The sequence below is a fragment of the Coenobita brevimanus genome, chromosome 57, assembly GCF_032717465.1.
Source record: "Coenobita brevimanus isolate Jiangsu-jjx chromosome 57, ASM3271746v2, whole genome shotgun sequence".
Taxonomy (NCBI): Eukaryota; Metazoa; Arthropoda; class Malacostraca; order Decapoda; family Coenobitidae; genus Coenobita; species Coenobita brevimanus.
The window spans coordinates 15,456,000-15,478,634 of record NC_137010.1 but is presented as its reverse complement, the minus strand read 5'-3'; the positions used below and the strand labels follow the sequence as shown (position 1 = coordinate 15,478,634).

At 42.6% G+C, this 22,635-nt stretch overlaps 1 protein-coding gene across 2 annotated transcripts in view; it reads left to right on the top strand.

Annotated features, from left to right (window-relative positions):
• Art4 (arginine methyltransferase 4) overlaps window positions 1–22,635 on the top strand; it is a 178,835-nt gene that overhangs the window by 129,871 nt on the left and 26,329 nt on the right. The window lies entirely within an intron of this gene.

Genomic DNA, 22,635 nt, shown 5'->3' with positions numbered 1-22,635 from the left:
TACACATTATTTTCACATTACTATCTTTTCCCACTTGCACTTTTAGAACTGCATCTGGCTGTGGTAATCAAAGAAGCAGGTAACACAGAGGGGAACCTGGCACTCAGCGCACTGCCAAGAGGTGCGTTTGTGCTCAGGTGTGCGTCGGGTGGTATGTGCACACACCTGGCACCTGCGGATCGCAGCCTTCCTCTTGCCTGTGGCAGGCATTAGCACCAGTCTGTGCCGATCCATGTACGCCCTCTGCTCAAGTCTGTTGGGAAGTGTCACTGGATGGCGCCTTGGAGTTGCTGCTGTCACCCTACCATATCTTTCCAGCAGCTGCTGAACACAAGTCCTGGCAAACAACCTCAGGGAGAAGGACTTGGGTGGCTTGACCTTCATCTTGTACAGGATGAAGGCGTTCAGCATCGTCATGTCTATGAGATGCAGAAAAACTTTCCTGTACCACTAGTATTCTTTCTGAGGCAGTCGATCTCACCAATCATCATGTCGGACATGTCCACCAGCCGCATGTTGATATTGTAGTCTAACACAGCATCAGGTTTCATCACAGGTTCGCCTGTCCTACGGTCGACCTTCCCACTGTCTGTCATTTCCCCCTTATGTATGGTGGTGAGCATGTGCACGACCCTCTTGTCATGCCACTGTATTGCCAGCATCTTCTCAGACTTGCGTAGGTGCACGTCTCCTCGCTGCAAGGTTCCTGCCTCTGGGAATTTAGGGAAGTGGGCACGATTACTTTTGACAGTGCCGCAGGAGCCAATGACGTGCTCTGAAAGGTATTTGGCAGGTTTCGGTGCTGTATAATAGTTGTCTGTATACAGCACATGATTCCTACCAAAATACTTTTCAAGGAGCACTTTCACTACACAGCCTGAGAAGCCAAGGGGGTGTGTTTTATCCAGATCGACAGTCCTGGCTGAATAAATGACGAAGTCAAGGATGTACCCCGTCTTACCGTCGCACAGTACAAAGAACTTGATTCCAAAGCGATGGCGTTTGCTTGGAATGTACTGCACAAACCGAAGACGTCCTCTGAACAAAACCAAGGATTCGTCAATGACAACCTTCTGAAAGGGGTGGAAGAATGACATAAACTTATCCTTCATTCTGCTCAGAATCTCCCGGATCTTCCAGAGTGGGTCAGTTTGGGAAGGTACATCGTTGTCGGCAAAGTGCAGGTTTCCCATGATGTTCCGGAAGCAATCTCTGGCCATGTACTTATTGAAGGTGGGTGAGGGTAGTAAGGGGTCCATGGACCAGTATTCTTCCAACTCATGCTTTTTTGAGTGTGGCATGAGAAGCATGAGGGCGAAGAACACATAAGCTCCTGCACTCCCAGCATGGACCACTGTTGCATCTTGGCTGCACCTGTACCACTTGCAGCACGTTGTGATTCATACCTGTTGGTCTCATCACATATGTGCTGCATGACTTCGTCATCTAGGAAGGCCAAAAGGAAGTCCACACACTCAGCATCATTGTCAAGAGTGAAGGCAGGCTGTACTCCTAAGGAACTGTCATCAAAATCTAAATGTTCTGGGACAAAATCGGACCCTTCCGTCCATGCAAAGGCGTCCAGGATTCCCTGTCGTGGCGTTGTAGGGTGGGTGAGGGTGGTGGGTGGCTTTGAGGGAGATTTACCACGTTCAAGGTCACTCGCACTGACCCTGAGTTGCCATACAGCACTAGCAGCCCTTACTTTAGTAGCAACTCTACTTTTACGGGTCAGGAATTTACCTCTTCCTCTACGGCCTGCCTTCACTATTGATACTGGTGGTGACTTCGACGACGAAGACTCCGGAGATAATTCAGCAGAAGAAGAGGAAGAAATGAGTGAAGTGGGGCTTGGGGAACGGGGAGGTGAATCAACTCGGGACTCATGGCGGACTGGGTCACGCAAGGCCATTGTTCCGGGGCTAACACGCCGCCTTTTCACTCCCTTCCCAAATTCCTTCCCTTGCTGCACTAACGGCTCCTTTCCCTTGGAGCTAGGGATAACTTTGGACACTGAAGCACTCGTACTAGTACTTTCTGGCACGATTTCCTCACCCGTCTCATCACACGAATCCCCTGAAGGGTCAAAATCACTATCCATCATCACCATTGACAATTTCGCTAGTTCACGTTCCACTGTAGAGTCACTTAGTCCTTTCCTGCTTCCCTCACGAGTTTTTCTGGGTGTAGAGGTCACGGGGCCCTTTGCAATGGGAGCAGAAGTGGCAGAAATGGCGGGGCGCGAGTGCGACATGTTTTGACCACAGCGGAGGACAAGGAACTAAATGCCACGGCTTATCTGAGAGGGCAAGGGTTGACAGTGACAATGAGGATGACAGCTGCAAACTTACATGCTAATAAATTATTGGTAGAAAATCTCGGCAATACATAAAGAAATAGTTACAGTAGTTCCAGGTGAATGTAAATGTCACTTAGGCTTCTCCCTTCCTTTCTGATATATATTTTTATTACAGAAATAGATTACAAGGCATAATTCAAAGGGGAAATTACCGTGGTAATGTAGCGAATGAATGCATGTGAGGTGTTGTCAGGTGATAATTAGCCAATTCCTGGTGTATACCAGTATCACTTACCTTATTTTTTTTTATATATATATTATTTTGTATAAGTATAGGGCATAGGGCTTATTTCAATGGATGAAATCTGTGGAAAAATCCGGGGGAGATTTGCTTAGCGCAGCGCAGCCGGGGAGGTGAGGAGGGGAGTCAGGAAGGGGGGAAAATCGCTAAAATGTCAACAATGGATGGGAGTACAGATGAGATTTGGAGCGCTGACTAGTGTTGGACATTGGCAGTACTGATAGATGATACAAGCCACCACTTGAAAGCCCGGGATAATTCAAAATAACACAGAAACACAAAAGTGACGCCCCGCGGTATGATCCATTGCGCCCGAGCGTCACAAAAGTGACGCCCCGCGGTTAAGGGGTTAATAATCATTTCCTGCAAATAATGGCAAAGGAGGGTAAATTCTAATACATGCTTAGCCTATACAGTATACCAGTACTGTAACTTGCTCATAAATACATCCTTTTTATGCATTTTACCATAATTTTTTACCAATTCTAATGCATAAATACATATTTCCTACATGAAAACAACAGCTTAGAGTGGGTTTGCGAAGAGTCTGGTTTATTAAACAGAAGAAACATTTAACCCCCACACACTGGGGTTTTTCCCATGCCGCACGCTCCACCCTACAGGGGATTTCGTGATTTTGGAAAAAATACCCTTACTTCAAACCCTAATATCTTCCAAACTACAAAAGCAAGAGAAAAAATTAAAGATACATAAGACTACCTCTTTCAGATGAAAGTATCCCCACGTCTCCAGGTGGTCCCCTTGATGAGTAAGAAGTTAATGTTCAAAGGGTGGCGGGAAGACACTTGCTTCTTTACGCGTCAACCGGCATTGCTCTGCGCCCAAAATTATGACAGCTATACACGTCAGGTGGCGCTTAGGGGTTGAAAATTGCACACTGTTAGGCCTCATGTAGTGCATTGTCACCCAAATTAGCGACTGTTGCGGCATTCAAACTCTTAAGTGGGTTTTGACAAGACTAATGGGCCAGATATTTTATAGTAAGGATGACTGACACTCAGGAACATCTGATGACCGAACGTCGACTTTGGACTGCCTAAACTCTGGGTTTTTATAGTACAGCCCTTTATGAAAACGCTGAAAGACTGCAAATACTGTAAGGCCAGATGCCGAATGAGAGGACTTTTACTGTTGGTAGATGTTTCAGGGTTGTTTGTGTGTGGAAGCCAGTCACCATGAGACATACCGTTACCATATTAGCTGATATATAGCTGCCACCCAGTGACCTACTGCTTCGGCCGCCCATGTCTTCATTTATATTTTCACCTCTTGTCTGGTCACAGTGATGTATTAACAGTGTTGGGGATTTAATGCAGTAAAACATTTTTATTGTGCTGAAACAAAAAACATCAAGGCAGGTTAAGGTAGAACTGTTGCCCAATCTTGGCCATGGTGTTCCTGTGTGGAAGGTGTGCAACACATATGATGTTGGTATGCCAACTACCTGTCATACAAAGATGCAAGGGGGAAAAAATACTGAAATCCTATGCAGACAGTGATTAGGAGAAGCAAATAAACATTAGAAAAACTATGAAAGATGGTATGAGTACTGAAGAAGCAAATAAACATTAGAAAAACTATGAAAGATGGTATGAGTACTGAGCATGATAAAGTGATGATGGAATGGTTTCAGCAGTGTCGGATGAAGTGGACTTGTCAGGTTGCTTGAAAAGAAACCAGGCTCAATTGTTCCATAAAGAACAAAAATTAGAACAAGTGTGATAACACTGAAGGATAGTTAGTCAGAGGTGTATTATTCAGTTGCCTTATACATGACCTCCATTGGTCCCCATTCAGTTATTATTTGTGACAATGTGGCCGCGGTTAGTCGAGAAAAACTATTCATCCTGCAAGGCTTTGGTACCGAGGGCGCTGGAAAATTGGTGTTGTACCTATATATACTGTATATAAATAACCATTCCACTATATGATAGGGTAAATTGTTGGGACAGAAAGAACATTTCGAACACTACCTCATATCAGCTTTAATGCTGACCTGAAATTACAGTTTTTCACCATTCCAGCCGAGCTATGGTGGATCACTTAAATATGTAAGGTGGCTCTGCCCATTAAGAATAAGCTCTTTTTGGCTGGAGTGTTATTGCTTTTTACCATATGACTTTTTGGTTTAGCATGGGGAGACAGCACACACTGGAGGGAAACCAGGAACCCATTTTCTGTGGAATGAAGTTGCATGAAGCCAGTGTGAGTTTGAGAGAAAGCTTTTGGATAGTATTTTTCCATGGCACAACACAAATTAAAGTGAGAGACTGACAAAGAGAGTGTATGTGAGTGAGGTGGAGGGGGGGAGAGGGATGGAGTGGAGGGGTATTGTATATGAGAGAGGGGTGTGTGAGCTGGGAGCAGGGCAGTGAAATGGCGGGAAACAGGGCGACATGGAGGCGATTTGGTTGTGGCCACCTCTTACGGGATTAAGGTGTCTGGCAATAGATAGATTGATAGATTATATTTCATTTTCCCCCTTTTAGTCATATTTGTTCAGACTTGCTAGTGGCTTGGATTTTATTGGGGACTTGTGGAACTGTAGACTTTATAAACAAATAATGTGATGGTTTGGATGATGATGATGATGATTCGATTATTTATAAAGGCTCCAACATGCTTGTATAGATCTGGCTTGATCACCTAATGGTGACTTGCATGCATTTCAATCTCTAGCAGCATATGTTTTCTGTCCCTTATCCCTGAGGGCTACACTGTATGACCACATCCCAAGTCTTTTCAGTGTGTCTCAGTTCCACCCTCAGCGTTCACCAGTCTCACCCACCACACCCAGTTGTCATTTTCCAACCTTTCTGCATGCCCAGACCATCTCAGTCAACCCTTCTCTTCACAACAATAATACATTCAAGACCCATCCTTCCTCTCAACTCTTCATTCACAGTCCTAAATACCCCAGGCCTGTCAGCACATCCATCAAATCATTCTCATCTCTGTACCCTTTTGCCTGTAAATATCCTCCTCCTTTACCACCCAAGTCTCACTAGTGTACAGCAATACATTCCTAACACAAATTGCATACATGGACTCCCTAGCACAGAAGGAGAGCTCTCTCAATGCCTGGAGGAGCAACACCTCCCTGAATCCCTTCTAGCTACAGTAAAGTGTTGGTTATCCAGGAGGCATCAGTATTTGTCACAGTAAATGGGGGCAAATTTTAAAAATTCTGTGGGAAACCTGAAAATCAAAATCCACACCATTTGTCAGGAGCTCTGTGAGTCTCACCACCAAAGCACTGCTTTTGATGTTGCTAAATTTGGCAATTTTCTTTCTAATTGGTTACCTGTATGTCACTGTCTTTTGTTTTTTGTTCAATAGTAAATACACCTACTGTATGTATAGTCTCCTCCTCAGAACATTTCATACTTCCTCCCCCTCTTGCGTAACTCGTTCCATTAGGGATGATGTTTCGTCCCCCCTTCCCCCCCTGGCCACCGTTCCACATGCACTTTCCATTACTGTCATGCTGTGTGGCAGCTGTGCATACGATGTAGTGCATCATATTTTTTGTCATCCATACCCTTCTGCATGTTGTGCTAGCCTCTTGCCTTCTGCTGGCATGTGTCACTGTAGCACTTCCACCTACCATGTCCACCAGAAGGTCCCTTCTTTCTGAAAGAAGTGGGAGTGGGAGGAAATTGGATGAGGTATGGATAGTGAGTTGGGCAGCTGAGTTTTGTGGTGTCTTGAGTGGCCCTGCATGACATCGAGAAGGCACAAGAACAGATCTTTTGGTATGGGACTAAGTATTAGCAGACATCCTGGCATCTTGGACAGAAAACGATGGCCAGACCCAAGCACCAGGATTTAGACCAGGCAGTGTTGAAGTGGTACAGAAGTGGTATTGCCAGCCATGGATCTGTGGTGGCATGGTGCAGACGGTGGAGTCCAAGGATATGACAGCAAAGTTTGCTTGACACCTGGCCATAACTGTCACTAACCACAGAAAATTTACTCATATCAAGAAATTCTGGTACTCTCTGGTAAGTTTATTCCCCCTAACATCGTCGGTTTTATTTGTCATTCATGCCTCACCCATCTTTCTCACCCATCATGTTTGGTTAGGTCTGCCTATCCTCTTTCCGTGTGCCCTGCTAATCTTCCTTGCCATACCTAACTCTGCCTCTGGATGTTTGGAGTACAGTGTGTGTATAGTACAGGACAACATTTTATCATGTTTACCAGTATTACAGTATTCAAGGGTGTTTTGAACAGTTATACGGCACAGTTATTGGGTTTTATAGGGGTTAGACTCCCTTTGTTTTTTTTGGGGGGAGGGTAGTACATTAGTTTCTGTCAGTACATCACCCCTTTGTCCACCAGACACTGGATAATTGAGAGTTTTCCTTACTCCTTACCTATGCCACCAAGCAAACTCCACCTCCACTTCCAGTATATATCATGACCCTCAAGTAACAAAAATCCTCCAAATGGTCAGGAGATTCATCAGCAAGCTTTCCCACCTTTCTGCCTCTGCATACTCTCCTCTACACAGTGCTGATTCAGTATCACTATTATTTTGCAGCCTGCCTCTAATACGACTACATTGTATACCTTTGTTTGAAATAGTGGGCAGGGGTGAGATTCTCCAGTGACAGTGGTATTTCTTATCATAGTAGATCATTTGCCCCTCAAGACCCATAAAGCACTGCTGAATATGTATATTAGAGCTTCTAGTCAATGTCAGGCATGTGTAAACCAGCCACTGCAACACAAATTGGTGTATATCTGGTTCTTTAGCTAGCCTTCATATCTCTGAAGTTTTTCATATCCCTCCATGTGATACCAGATATTATCTTTCCTCTTCTTAGGAAAATCATGTTTCTTTCATAAAAACCAGACTCCAGGGTTCTTATTTGTATGTTAGAAATGGGAAGATACACTTACCATGTACAGTGAAACCTTTCTGTCATGATTTTTGGAGCCAGATAAAACAGTATGTCAGCACAAGTCATGAGAGTTGAAGGTATTCTCATTGTACATTTTGGCGCTTTTGGTGTTAAATTTTTATCCGGGCACCCATTGCCTAGTTACTCGATGTAGTGCTACCTTCGGGTAACTCTACATTGATTGACTAGCCAAATAATTTCTCATAACCCAGAAACCATTTACTACAATGGTTGGTAACTATGTAACCCAGTGAATTCCTGGTGGCCTAGTGGGTTAAACATTCTTTCCAGATTTGGCCCAAGGAATGGTTGGAGTTTTTGCAAATATAATGCTTCTCATGGAAAAGTGACAGGTCACTGTTCCTAATGTCTGAACTGAATAGTTAGGCCCAGTTTCTTATGCTTCTTGATGAGGCAGTAATTGAGTAGATGTTAGATAGGCAGACTATGTATGAGATTGCAGTACTTACAGTCTGTCAGCTCTTAATTTCAAGGAATATTTATTGTTGTCTGCAGTGAAAATATTGTTTTAAGTTCAGAAGCTGAAGAATATGTTGTGAGATTGGGCTATATGCATTTCTTCAGCTCTAACATATGGAAGTGATGCTTGGACGTTGTTGGAAGGACATAAGTCAAGAGTGAGAGCAGTGGAGTCACATGGAGAGACAGGCTGACAAATGAGGATATAAAGGAGCGTTGCAGTGTTGATGTGGATGTGATAGGAAGCATTAGGAGGAACACAGTGAGGTGGTTTGGCCATGTGGAGAGGATGGAGGGTGAGAGACTGACGAGGAGAGTGTACGTGAGTGAGGTGGAGGGGGGGAGATGGAGGGGGAGACTGAGGATGAGATGGAGGGATGGAGTGGAGAGGTATATGAGAGAGGGGGGTGTGAGTTGGGAGCAGGGCAGTGAAATGGTGGGGGACGGGGCATCGTGGAGGCGATTTGTTTGTCCCCACCCCGTATGGGATCAAGGCGTCTGGCAATAGATAAATAGATAGTTCAAAAGCTGAAGAATGTGTTGTGAGGTTGGGCTATATGTATTTCTTCAGCTTTTTTGATACTGTGTGCCATAAAATTTTCATCTTTATGGAGCTTGGCTGGAGTTGAGAGTGATGTCACATGGCCCCATGTTATGGTTGTTTTGAGTGCTTTGCTAACCAGAGTTATGCTGTATCAAACTGAGTGGTGGGTTAAATTCATTATTATTATTTTTATTATTAGTAGTAGTAGGTTGTGGGGGTGCCTATCATCCACTCACTCAGTGTAGTGAAACTGTGCTCTAGAGTGACTGCATTGAGTGACAAGCCAAGTGATATCCTTTAAGACAGGAAATCATTCAATACACTGGATGGTAACCTTATAATAAATCAAGACGTGTTCTCTACGTATCAGCTTGTGGGTTGGCGGAGGGTTAGTACCCCTTCCCAGAAAACAACTAAAAAGATGAACAAAATGCCTCAGAACATGACTGACCAACAGGTGACGACCATGGACCATACAAAGGACATGATGCGGATTTCATTGTGGAATGTGAGGGGTGCGAGTGATGAGGTGAAAGAGAGAGAGATTGGCTAGGTGCTTTAGGATGAAAAATTTGACATATGAGGATTGACTGGAGTAAATGGAAAGGTGAGAGTGTGAGAGAGTGGATTTATGGATTGGGTATATGTGTTGGAGTAGTTGAGAATGAGAGGGCAAAAGAGGGCATATTTATTGTTGTGTGCAAGACATGGAAGGAGAATATAAGAGAATGTGGTTTAGTTGGTTCAAGGATTATGTGGGTTAAATTGAAAGTAAGAATACAAGCGTGGGCAGTTGTGTGTGTATGTGTGGCAACAGAAGACCATGTGAGCAGAGTGAAAAGAGTTCTGGGCAATTTTGGAAGCATGCATGGAAGAGTCTACAAGGAGTAGGAGTGTGTTTTTGATTGGAAACATGAATGGATAAGTAGGGAATGTGAAGGTGGATGGAGTAGTTGCTGAGTGGGATGTGCCAGCAGAAGTGAATGAGAATTGTACTGTTCTAGTGGACAGTCGTGCGGGGAGGAGGTTGGCGATAGCCAATACCCTCTTGAGGCACAAAATGATCCATAGGTACATGGCGAATAATGAGAAGGGTGGGTGGTGAACTGAATGAACAGAAGGCAGTTGCCGTATATGTGTGTGGATGAGAAAATGAGAAGGTATGCGCTGGATGTGAGGGTATACAGAGGTTGGGGGAGTGAACTTTCTGACCACCAATTGGTTGCATTGAAAGTTAAGATATATATATTATGTGATGTATAAATAGAAGGAGAGAAAAGTGGGAGGAAGTAGTCCATACAAAGATGATGGAAAGGTTGCAAAAGGATGGAAAAAAAGTAGAATATAAGAGAAGTGGAGGAGTGATTGGGTTATTATAATTTGGAGCAGATGGGGGAGATGGAAGGGGTGTGCAAGATATTCACAGAAGAAATCTGTGCAGCATGTGAGGTGGTGTTTGGGGTGAAGAGAAGATGAAAAGGGGTACAGGAAACAGCATGGTGAAATGAAGAAGTGAGACTAGCTGTGATGCAAAAGAAGAAAGCATATAATGAGTGAATGGTAAGCAGAGATGTGGAGGAAATTGAGAGACAGAATAGACAGTCATATGTTGAGAAGAAGAGAGAGATGAAAAGATTAGTGGGAGAGAGTAAGAAGAGAGTGTTTGATGAATCTGGAAGGAATGTGAGTGTAAAGTGGATGGAATGTAAGAAAATGTCCTAGAAGGAGATAGAGTTGGTCAGGGTGATAAAGGAAATAGTGTGGAAGAATGTAAATGAGAATTGGACAGAGTGATAAAGAAGGTAGTATGGGAGTGAAGATGAAAATTGTAGATGGCTAGTGGAGAATGGAGAAAAAGGTGAGCAGGTAGAGAGAACACTTTAAGGAACTGTTAAACATAGGGTATGAAATTAGTGCGAGTATAAGTGACTGGGGGATGGCTGGGAGAAGGAGGGAGATGGGAAAGGAGGAAGAGATCAGTAGGATGGAAGTAGTGGAAGCAATGAAAAGTCAAAAGGGGGAATGCCCCAGGAATTATTGGAGTGTGTAGTGAAATGTTGAAGCACATGGGGGAGATAGTAGTGGGGTGGATACGGAAGATCTGCAGATTGGTCTAGGAGGAAGGTAGAGTTCCGGAGGATTGGAAGTCAGGTATAATTATTCTCCCATACAAAGGAAAAGGGAAAACAGAAGTGTTTGGTAATCATAGGGGCATTCGTCTTCTTAGTGTAATAGGAAAACTATATGGTAGGATACTTATTGACAGAGTTAGGGAAATAACAGAGGAATTAGTTGGAGAACTGGGAGATTTTCGGAAGGGAAGAGATTGTGTAGATCAGATATTTGTCCTAAGATCTTTAGTGGAAAAGTTTCTAGAAAAGGGAAAGTAGTTGTATGTGACCTTTGTGGCTTTGGAGAAAGCATATGACAGAGTGGATAGGCATGGAATGTTGAAAATATTAAGAGTATATGGAGTAAATGGGAAGCTGTTGAATCCTGTGAAGAATATGTATGAGAGTGCAAAGGCTGCAGTGCTTGTGGATGGTGAAATGAGTGAATTTTTCTGTCTAAATGTTAGATTGAAATAAAGGTCTTTCATGTCTCCATGGTTGTTCAGTCTGTATATGGATGGAGTTGTAAAAGAGATACAAAGTAGGGCAGTGGATATTGAAGCAGCCTTAATGAGAGAAGGTGGCATTTGGAATCTTCCTGTTCTGTTGTTTTGCAGATGATACTGTATTGTTAAGTGAAGACAAAGGGGAACTGCAAGGCTTGGTGAATGAGTGTGGGTGAATTTGTAAGAAAGGGAATCTAAAGGCTGATATACTGTAGGGAAGAATAAAGTTGTGGTCTTCGAGAGAAATGAAGTCACTGAATTACAGTGAGGTTGGATAGTGATGAAGTGGAAAATTTGAATTCATTTAAGTACTTGGGTAGTGTGATGAGTAAGGATGGAAGTTTAGAGGATGGAGTCCATGAATAGGTACAGCAGGGAAGAAAAGTTGCTAGTTCTTTGAAAACAGTGACAAGGAACGGAGAAGTGAGCATGGAAGTAAAAAACATGCTGCATAATAGCGTCGTGATACTAACTCAGATGTATGGAGGTGAAGCTTGGGCCTTATTGGAAGGTCACAAGTCAAGAGTGAGAGCAGTGGAAATGATCCACTGGAGAGGAGCATGTGGAGCTGCATGGAAAGACAGACTGACAAATGTGGAAGTGAAGGAGCATTGTGGTGTGGATGTGGGTGTGATAGAAACCATTATGAGAAATACATGGAGGTGGTTTGGCTATGTGGAGAGGATAGAGAGGGAGAAACTGATGAGGAGAGTATATGTGAGTGAGGTGGAGGGGGGTAGAGGGAGTGGGAGATCGAGGATGAGGTGAAGGGATGGAGTGAAGAGGTATATGGGAGAGGGGTGTGTGAGGTTGGGGGAGGGTAGTGAAATCACAGGGGGACAGGTTGACATGGAGGTGATTTGTTTGTAATCACCTCATACAGGATTGATGCATCTGGCTATTGATATAGATAGATAGATTATTATTATAATTATTTTGTATATGTGTATGCATGGTAATAGTTTTGATGAGATTGATATCACAGCTTGGATATTGTGTAATCTCTTCAAAATCTTTATGGTATGTTATATTTAAAAATCATGAAGTTTAGTTTTTTAAGTTAATGGCACTTCATGTTGCAATCTTTATTCTTGCCACCTCCAGAGGGGTCTGTTATTTATTTTATTTTATTAAGCTTCGCCATATAAATGGCTAAGAGTTCTTGTTTTCGTCAGTAGTATTAGTATTATTGCAGTATTATTATTTTTCTTTGTGCTTTTTTTTCTTTGATCTTAGTAATATTATACATGAAGATATCCTAGGGTAACCCAAGTCCATGTGCCAGGTATAAATGTTGACCTATTTTTGAAGGTGATATTGTTATGAATGGTAAAGTAGGGAATGTGAAGGCGGATGGAATAGTTGGTGAGTGGGGTGTGCCTGCTGAGATAGATGAGAATGGCAGTGCGTTAGTGGACATTTGTGGCGGGAGGGGGTTGGTGATAGCCAATACTCTCTTCAGGCACAAAATGATCCACAGGTATACATGGTGAGTGATGAGAAGGGTGGGTGGTGAACTAAATGAAAGGAAGGCAATGATTGTGTGTGGATGAAAGGATGCAAAAATGTGTAATGGATGCAAGAGCTTATAGAGGTTGGGGGAGTGGACATTCTGACCACTACTTGGTGGTGGCCAGAATAAAGATCCAAGTAAGGTGGAGAAATTGAAGAAGGGAATGACTTGAAGAAGGATTAGTTCCAAGGAGAGTGGAAAGGTTACAAGAGGATGAGAAAAAGACAGAGTATAAGAGAGAAGTGGAGGAACGATTGGGTAAATATGAATTGGAGTAGATGGGGGACATGGAAGGTGTGTGGTCTGAAGAGAAGACGAAAGGCAGTGCAAGGAACAGCATGGTGGGATGAAGAGGTGAAACAGGCTGTGGCACAAAAGAAGAAAGCATACAATGAATGGATGAGAAATAGGGGTGTGGAAGAAGTTGAGAGGTGGAAGAGAGAGTTATATGTAGTAAGGAAGAGAAAGGTGAAAAGATTATTAAGAGAGAGTAAGAAGAGAGTGAATGAGGAATTTGAAAGGAATTTGAGTGTAAAGTGGAGGGACCATAAGAAAATGTTCTGGAAAGAGGTGAAGAGAGTAAGACAGGGTGGCAGTGAAGTTAGTAGGGGAGTGAAAGATAAAAATGGTAGATTACTAGTGGAGAAGGGAGAAAAAGTGAGCAGATGGAGAGAACACTTTAAGGAATTGTTGAACATAGAGAATGGAAGTAATGCGAGTGTAAGTGGCTGGGGGATGGCTGGGAGAAGGAGGGAGGTGAGAAGACAGGAAGAAATCAGTAGGATAGAAGTTGTGGAAGCAATGAAGAAAGTCAAATTGGGGAAAGCCCCAGGAATTGATGGAGTGTGTGGTGAAGTGCTGAAGTATGGGGGAGAGATAGTAGTAAAATGGATGTGGAAGATGTGCAGATTGGCCTGGGAGGAAGATAGAGTTCCAAATGATTGGAAGTCAGGCATAATTATTCCCTTGTACAAAGGAAAAGGGGAAAAAGAAATGTGTGGTAATTGCAGGGGCATTTGTCTTCTTAGTGTAATAGGAAAAGTGTATGGTAGGATACTTATTGACAGAGTTAGGGATATAACAGAGGAATTAGTTGGAGAAGAACAGGGAGGCTTTAGGAAGGGAAGAGGTTGTGTAGATCAGATATTCATTTTTAAATCTTTAGTGGAAAAGTCTCTTGAGAAGGGAAAGAAGTTGTATGCTGCCTTCATGGATTTGGAGAAAGCATATGACAGGGTGGATAGACAAGAATTGTGGAAAGTATCAAGAGTATATGAAGTAGATGGGAAGTTGTTGAATGCTGTGAAGAGTATGTATGATGGTACTAAGGCTGCAGTGCGTGTTGATGGTGAACTGAGTGAATTTTTCTCTTTGAAGGTTGGGTTGAAACAGGGATGTGTCATGTCTCCATAGTTGTTCAGTCTGTACATGGATGGGGTAATAAAAGACATACAAGGTAGGGCAGTGGATGTTGGAGTGGCCCTAGTGAGAGAGGGTAGTGTTTGGAAACTCCCTGTGCTGTTGTTTGCAGATGATACTGTGTTGTTAAGTGAAGACGAAGGGGAGCTGCAGGGCTTGGTGGATGAGTTTGGGAGAGTGTGTAAGAAACGGAATCTAAAGTTGAATGTTGGGAAGAGTAAAGGGATGGTCTATGAGAGAGGTGAAGTCAGTGAATGTACAGTGAGGTTGGATTGTGAGGAAATGGAAAATGTGAGTACGTTTAAGTGCTTGGGTAGTGTGATGAGTAAGGATGGAAGTTTGGAGGGTGAAGTGCTTGAAAGGGTACAACAAGGAAGAAAGGTTGCTGGTTCCTTGAAAGCAGTGATAAGAAACAGGGAAGTGAGCATGGAAGTGAAAAAGTTACTGCATGACAGTATTGCGATACCAACTCTAACATATGGAAGTGAAGCTTGGACGTTGTTGGAAGGACACAAGTCAGGAGTGAGAGCAGTGGAAATGAGTTATTTAAGAGGAACTTGTAGAGTCACATGGAAAGACTGGCTGACAAATGAGGATATAAAGGAACATTGTGGTGTGGATGTGGATGTGATAGGAACCATTCGGAGGAACACACTGAGGTGGTTTGGCCATGTGGAGAGGATGGAGAGTGAGAGACTGATGAGGAGAGTGTATGTGAGTGAGGTGGAAGGGGGAGAGGGAGGGGGAGGCCGAGGATGAGATGGAGGGATGGAGTGGAGAGGTATATAAGAGAGGGGGGTGTGAGTTGGGAGCAGGGCAGTGAAATGGCGGGGGACAGGGCAACGTGGAAGTGATTTGTTTGTGGCCACCCCATATGGGATTAAGGCATCTGGCAATAGATAGATAGACTCACTGATCTACTGAGGGCTCATGATTATGTAGAGTTTTCTAACGAAAATACATAATTTATCACAAAGTTTAATGAGCCTGTATGACTGATGCATAGCTGGTGGAAGACAAACCGGGACTGGCGACCATGTGGCACCAACGACGCCACGCCTCTTAGTGCGAATAGGGGGTCGCCGTACGAAAACTGGAGCGATATTTGGATTAAAAAGCTGTACAAAAACCGAATTGTATGAGTAGAGAGATGTACGAGTTCCGGGGTTCCACTGTGTATGTATATATATATATATATATATATATATATATATATATATATATATATATATATATATATATATATATATATATATATATATATATATATATATATATATATATATATATATATATATATATATATATATATATATATATATATATATATATATATATATATATATATATACATATATATATATATATATATATATACATATATACATAATATTATGTATAAAAATTATATATACAGGTATTATGTATATTTATATTATGTATTATGTATATTTATACAGTAGAAATCCTCCAATCCGACCACCAATACTCCGAATTTTTCAAGATGAAATTTTAAAATTTTCTAGGCTTTTTTGTAATTTTTGTGGGCTTTATCTAAGGATCAATGTGGCTTGGACTTCCTCTTCGACTTGCATGTACCAGCCTGCAACTATTTATCTACATTTCTTTGCATTTCTGGTGAGTATAACAATAACCCATTTCATTTTAATTTTTTTGAGAGGAGTGAGAGAAATTTGGAAGGAATTTGAGTGTAAAGTGGAGGGAATGTAAGAAAATTTTCTGGAAAGAGGTAAGGAGAGTTAGACAAGGTGCCAAAGAAGTTAGTTGGGGAGTGAAAGAAAAAAATGGTAGATTACTAGTGGAGAAGGGAGAAAAAGTGAGCAGATCAAGAGAACACTTTAATGAATTGTGGAACATAGAGAATGAAAGTAATGCAAGTATAAGTGGCTGGGGAATGGCTGGGAGAAGGAAGGATGTGTGAAGAGAGGAAGAAGTCGGTAGGATGGAAGTTGTGGAACCAATGAAGAAAGTTAAAATGGGGAAAGTCCCAGGAATTAATGGAGTGTGTGGTGAAATGCTGAAGCATTGGTGAGAGAGAGTAATACAGTGGATGTGGAAGATGTGCAATTGGCCTGGGAGGAAGGTAGAGTCCCAGAGGATTGGAAGTCAGGTATAATTATTCCCCCATACAAAGGAAAAGGGGAATAAGAAGTGTGTGGTAGTCATAGGGGCATTTGCTTTCTTAGTGTAATTGGAAGAGTGTATGGTAGGATACTTATTGACAGAGTTAGAAAAATAACAGAGGAATTAGTTGGAGAAGAATAGGGAGGTTTTAGGAAGGGAAGAGGTTGTGTAGATCAAATATTCATTCTTAGATCTGTATTGGAAAAGTTTCTAGAGAAGGGAAAGAAGTTGTATGCAGCATTCATGGATTTGGGGAAAGCATATGACAGGGTTGATAGACAAGGATTATGGAAAGTATTAACAATATATGGATTAGGTGGGAAGTTGTTGAATGCTGTGACGAGTATGTATGAAGGTGCTAAGGCTGCAATGAATGTGGATAGTGAACTGAGTGAAATTTTCTATTTGAAGGTTGGATTGACAAGCTAAATGGTTTCCTGTACACCAGGAAACCATTTACTATGCTGGGTGGTAACCATGTAACCAAATTTTGGTGCCTGTTGGTGTAGCGGGTAATTATGGCGCTCCAGTCAGATTGAGCCAGTGAAGTTTTTTTTCCAAGGGGTGGTTGGGGTTTATTGCTCACGTAATGCCACTCAGGGATGAGTGAGGCTGGTCACACTCATTTTAAATGTCAGGACCAACTTGCCTAGCCCGAGGCTCCTATGCTCCTCATGGGGCAGTGTAGGATTGGATGATGGATGGATGGATGGATGGATCAATTGAAACATGGTTGTGTCATGTCTCCACGGCTGTTCAGTCTGTATATGGATGGGGTTATAAAAGAGATACAAGGTACGGCAGTGGATGTTGGAACGGCTCTAGTGAGAGAGGGCAGTGTTTGGAAAATCCCAATACTGTACTGTTGTTTGCAGATGATTCTGTGTTGTTAAGTGTAGACAAAAGGGAGCTGCAAGGCTTGGTGGATGAGTTTGGGAGAGTGTGTAAGAAACAGAATCTAAAGGTGAATGTAGGGAAGAGGAAAGTGGTGATGGTCTTCGAGAGAAGTGAAATCAGTGAATGTACAGTGAGATTGGATGGGGAAGAAATGGAGAATGTGAGTTTGTTTAAGTGCTTGGGTAGTGTGATGAGTAAGGATGGAAGTTTGGAGGGTGAAGTGCTTGAAAGGGTACAACAAGGAAGAAAGGTTGCTGGTTCCTTGAAGGCAGAGATAAGAAACAGGGAAGTGAGCATGGAAGTGAAAAAGTTATTACATGACAGTATTGTGATACCAAATCTAACGTATGGAAGTGAAGCTTGGACGTTGTTGGAGGGACACAAGAGTGAGAGCAATGGAAATGAGTTATTTGAGAGGAGCCCGTGGAGTGAAATGGAGAGAGACTGACAAATGAGGATGTGAAGGAGCGTTGTGGTGTGGATGTGGATGTGATACGAAGCATTAGGAGAAACACATTGAGGTGGTTTGGCCATGTGGAGAGGATGGAGAGTGAGAAACTGATGAGGAGAGTGTATGTGAGTGAGGTGGACGGGGGGAGAGGGAGGGGAAGACCACGGATGAGATGGAGGGATGGAATGGAGAGATAGGTGTGAATTGGGAGCAGGGCAGTGAAATGGCAGGTGACAGGGTGACATGGAGGCGATTTGTTTGTGGCCACCCCGTACGGGATTGACGCTTCTACAATAAATAGATAGATAGACTTGGGTAGTGTGATGAGTAAGGATGGAAGCTTAGTGGGTTAAGTGCTTGAAAGGGTGCAGCAGGGAAGAAAGGTTGCTGGTTCCTTGAAAGCAGTGATAAGAAACAGGGAAGTGAGCTTGGAAGTGAAAAAGCTACTATATGACGGTATTGTGATACCATCTTTAACTTATGGAAGTGAAGCTTGGACCTTGCTGGAGGGACAGAAGTCAAGAGTGAGAGCAGTGGAAATTAGTTATTTGAGAAGAGCCTGTGGAGTCACATGGAGAGTCAGACTGACAAATGAGGAAGTGATGGAGTGTTGTGGTGTGGATGTGGATGTGATAGGAAGCGTTAGGAGAAACACATTAAAGTGGTTTGTCCATGTGCAGAGGATGGAGAGTGAGAGACTGATGAGGAGTGTATGTGAGTGAGGTGGAGGGGGGGAGAGGGAGGGGGAGGCCAAGGATGAGATGGAGGGATGGGTTGGAGAGGTATATGAGAGAGGGGGGTGTGAGCTGGGAAAAGGGCAGTGAAACGGCGGGGGACGGAGCGTCATGAAGGTGATTTGTGTTGTGGGAACCCCTTACGGGATTAAGACGTCTGGCAATAGATAGATAAATTTTAAGTGTTTATTTATTGATCATGTACATATTTATAATGTTTTCAGAGGTCTCTCCCTATAGTCTGAAAAAAACAGTAGTCTGAAAGACCCTCGGTCCCCTGCCATTCGTATTGTAGGATTTGTACTATATATACATACACTCGGTGTTGTGATACTCTATTCCAGGGTAACTCATCATTGAGTGAAAAGCCAGATGCTTTCCTTTAAACCAGGAAATCATTTAATACAGTGGATGGTAACCTTATAACCAACCAACACATGTACTCTACATGTAGACAAGTGGGTTGGTGGAAGGTTAGTGCCCCTCCCAGGAGAGCAGCTAACCAAAAAGACGACAGAATTCCTTGGACCAGGACAAACAACAACTGACAACCAAGGACAGTACATAGGATTTGATATGGATTTCAAAGTGGAATTTAAGGAGCGGATGATGAGGTGCAAGAGAGGGAGGAAGAGAGAGGGAGAGAGAGAGAGAGAGATTGTCCAGGTGCTCCTGAGTGTAAAACTGGACATACAGTATTCAGAGTGACTGAGACTAAATGGAAAGGTGAGAGCGTGAGAAATTGGAGTGTGAATGGGGTGTATGTGCAGCAGTGAGTGAGACTGAGAGGGCAAAACAGGGTGTATGTATTGTTAAGAGATGGAAGGAGAACATAAAGAGAGTATGGATCAGTTGGTTCTAGGATTTTTTTTTTTTTTTTTTTTTTTTTTTTTTTAATGTGTCCGACTCTGGGCATAGACTTTACAACCTGCTATCAAGGCCCAGCGGTCCTCCTACATACCATACACCTCTACATGTGGATAAGATTGAAATTTGTAATACAAATGTGGACAATTGTGTGTGTATATGCAGCAATGGAAGACCATGCAAGTAGAGTGACAGAAGAGCTCTGGGCAAATGTAGAAGCATGCATGGAAAAGCTTGAGAGGAATGAGAGAGTGTTTTTGATTGGAGATATGAATAGAAAAGTAGGGAATTTGAAGTTGGATGGAGTTGTAGGTGATTGGGGTGTGCCTGAAGAAGTGGATGAGAATGGCAGTGCTCTAGTGGACATTTGTGCAGGGAGGGGGTTGGTGATAACCAATACCCACTTTAGGCACAAAATGATCCACAAGTATACATGGAAGTATACATGGTGAGTGATGAGAAGGATGAGTGGTGAACTGAATAAATGGACGGCAGTGATTGATTATGTGTGTGTGGATGAGAGAATGAGAAGGCATGTAATGGATGCAAATGCATACAGAGGTTGGGAAAGTGGACTTTTGGACCACCACGTGGTGGTGGTGAAAGTCAAGGTACAAATGCGATGGATGCATAAAATGAGAGAAGGACAGGAGAAAGTAGTCCATACAAGGAGGGTAGAGAGGTTGCAAGAGGATGGGAAAAGGGCAGAATATAAGAGAGGAGTGGAGGAGTGATTGAGTAAAAATTATTTGGAGGAGATGGGGGAGATGGAAAGTGCATGCAAAATATTCACAGAAGAAATCTGTGAAGCATGTAAGGTGGTGTGGGATGAAGAGAGGACGAAAGGGGGTGCAAGGAACAGCATGGTGGAATGAAAAGATGAGACAAGCTGTTGTGAAAAAAACGAAAGCATATAGTGAGTGGATAAAAGCAGAGGCATGGAGGAAGGTGAGAGACAGAAGAGAGAGTTATATATATAGAGAGAGGATGAGTGAGGTGAAAAGATTAGTAAGAGAGAGTAAGAAGAGAGTAGATGAGGAATTTGGTATGAATTTGAGTGTAAAGTGGATGGAATGTTAGAAAATGTTCTGGAAGTAGGTAAAGAGAGTTAGACAGGATGATCAAGAAGTTAGTAGGGGAGTGAAAGACAAAAATGGTAGATTGCTAGTGGAGAAGGGAGAAAAAGTGAGCAGATGGAGAGAACACATTAAGGAAAGGGATGGGAGAAGGAGGGAGGTGAGAAGGGAGGAAGAGATCAGTAGCATGGAAGTAGTGGAAGCAGTGAAGAAAGGTAAGATGGGGAAAGTCCCAGGAATTGATGGAGTTTGTGGTGAAATGCTGAAGCATGGGGGAGAGATAGTAGTAGAATGGATATGGAAGGTGTGCAGATTGGCCTGGGAGGAAGGTAGAGTCATGGGGGATTGGAAGTCAGGTATAATTATTCCTCTGTACAAGGAAAAGGGGAATCAGAAGTGTTTGGTAATCATTGGGGCATTTGCCATCTTCATTGTTATGTAAAAAATATATGGTAGGATACTTATTGATAGAATTAGGGAAATAACAGAGGAATTAGTTGGAGAACAGGGAGGTTTTAGGAAGGGAATAGATTGTGTAGTCAGATATTCATCCTAAGGTCTTTAGTGGAAAAGTATCCAGAGAGGGGAAAGAAGCTGTATGCAGCCTTCATGAATTTGGAGAAAGTGTAAGACAGGGTGGATAGACAAGGAATGTGGAAAATATTAATATATGGAGCATATGGGAAGCTGTTAAATACCGTGAAGAGTATGTATGAGGGTGATAAGGCTGGAGTATGTGTGGATGGTGAACTGACTTAATTTTTCTGTCAGAATGCTGGATTGAAACAGAGATATGTCATGTCTCCATGGTTGTTCAATGTGTATATGGATGGGGTTATAAAAGAGGTACAAGACAGGGTAGTGGATGTTATAACGACCTTAATGAGAGAGGGCAGCATTTGAAAATTTTCTGTTCTGTTGTTTGCAGATGATACTGTATAGTTAAGTGAGGACAGAGGGGAACTGCAAGGCTTGGTGAATGAGTTTTGAAGAGTGTGTAAGAAACTGAATCTAAAGTTGAATGTAGGAAAGAGTATAGTTATGGTCTTGAGAGAAATGAAGTCACTGAATGTACAGTGAGGTCGGATGATGGGGAAATTGAAAATGTGAGTGCATTTAAGTACTTGGGTAGTGTGATGAGTAAGGATGGAAGTTCAGAGGATGTAGTGCTTGACAGAGTACAGCAGGGAAGAAAGGTTACTGGTTCCTTGAAAGCAGTGATAAGAAATAGGGAATTGAGCTCAGAAGTAAAAAGTCACTGCATGATAGTACTGTATTGTGATACCGACTCTAACTTACGGAATTGAAGCTTGGACCTTGTAGTAAGGACACAAGCCAAGAATGAGAGCAGTGAAAATGAATTTGAGAGGAGCATATGGAGTTACATGGAGTGACAGACTGACAAATGAGGAAGTGAAGGAGCATTGTTGTGTGGATGTGGATGTGATAGAAAGCATTAGGAGAAATACTTTGAGTTGGTTTTGCCATGTGGAGAGAATGGAGAGCGAGAGACAGACAAGGAGAGTGTATGTGAGTGAGGTGGTGGGGAGGGGGGAGAGGGAAGGGGAGGCTGAGGATGAGGTGGAGGGATGGAGTGGAGAGGTATGTGGGAGAGGGGGGATATGAGCTGGAGGGAGGGCAACGAAATGGCAGGAGACAGGGTGACATGGAGGTGATTTGTATTGGGATGATTCACAAGTTGCCGCTGGATTAGGGTGTGCGTCACGTGTTTTTGTTAAAATATCAGTCTCTCATTCTTTGATGAATGATAATGTTTCCTTGCATTACATCCTGTAATTTAACATTTGAATAAGTTAGAGTATGATGATAAATGTCAGTATATGTAGCACGTGGAATACTTAAAGCAAAAATAAAGGCATATGGTTTTGACGTCCTGTTCAGTGCTAAATTGTATTTTCTATTGCTCCTGTTAGATTTTCAGCAATAAATATAACAGCTTCATGATTGTGGAGGATATTGGTACCTCCTTCAGTTTTACTGTACAGTATATAGATATGTGGATGGTCACACAGCAGTTCTGTCACATCTGATGTACAGGGCAAATTGTTCATGATGGTTTGGGGTGATGAATCATATTTCTTTGCTGTGACCTTTTTTTTTTTCTTGAGTTTTGAAATAAATTAGCAGTTGATAATGTGTGTTTCACATGACTATAGCAGACCTATAGTGGGGACTGAGTGTACTGTACTTTCTTTCTCATGCCATGTTTCTTATTTGGGATGTGATTTTTATTTTTATTTGGTTTAATCTTTTTGTCAGCCATGGTTTGCATGTGGGTGTGGGTATGCATGATGTGTTCTACTGATTTAAAATTACTGAACTGGTGCTGGTAACTCTCCA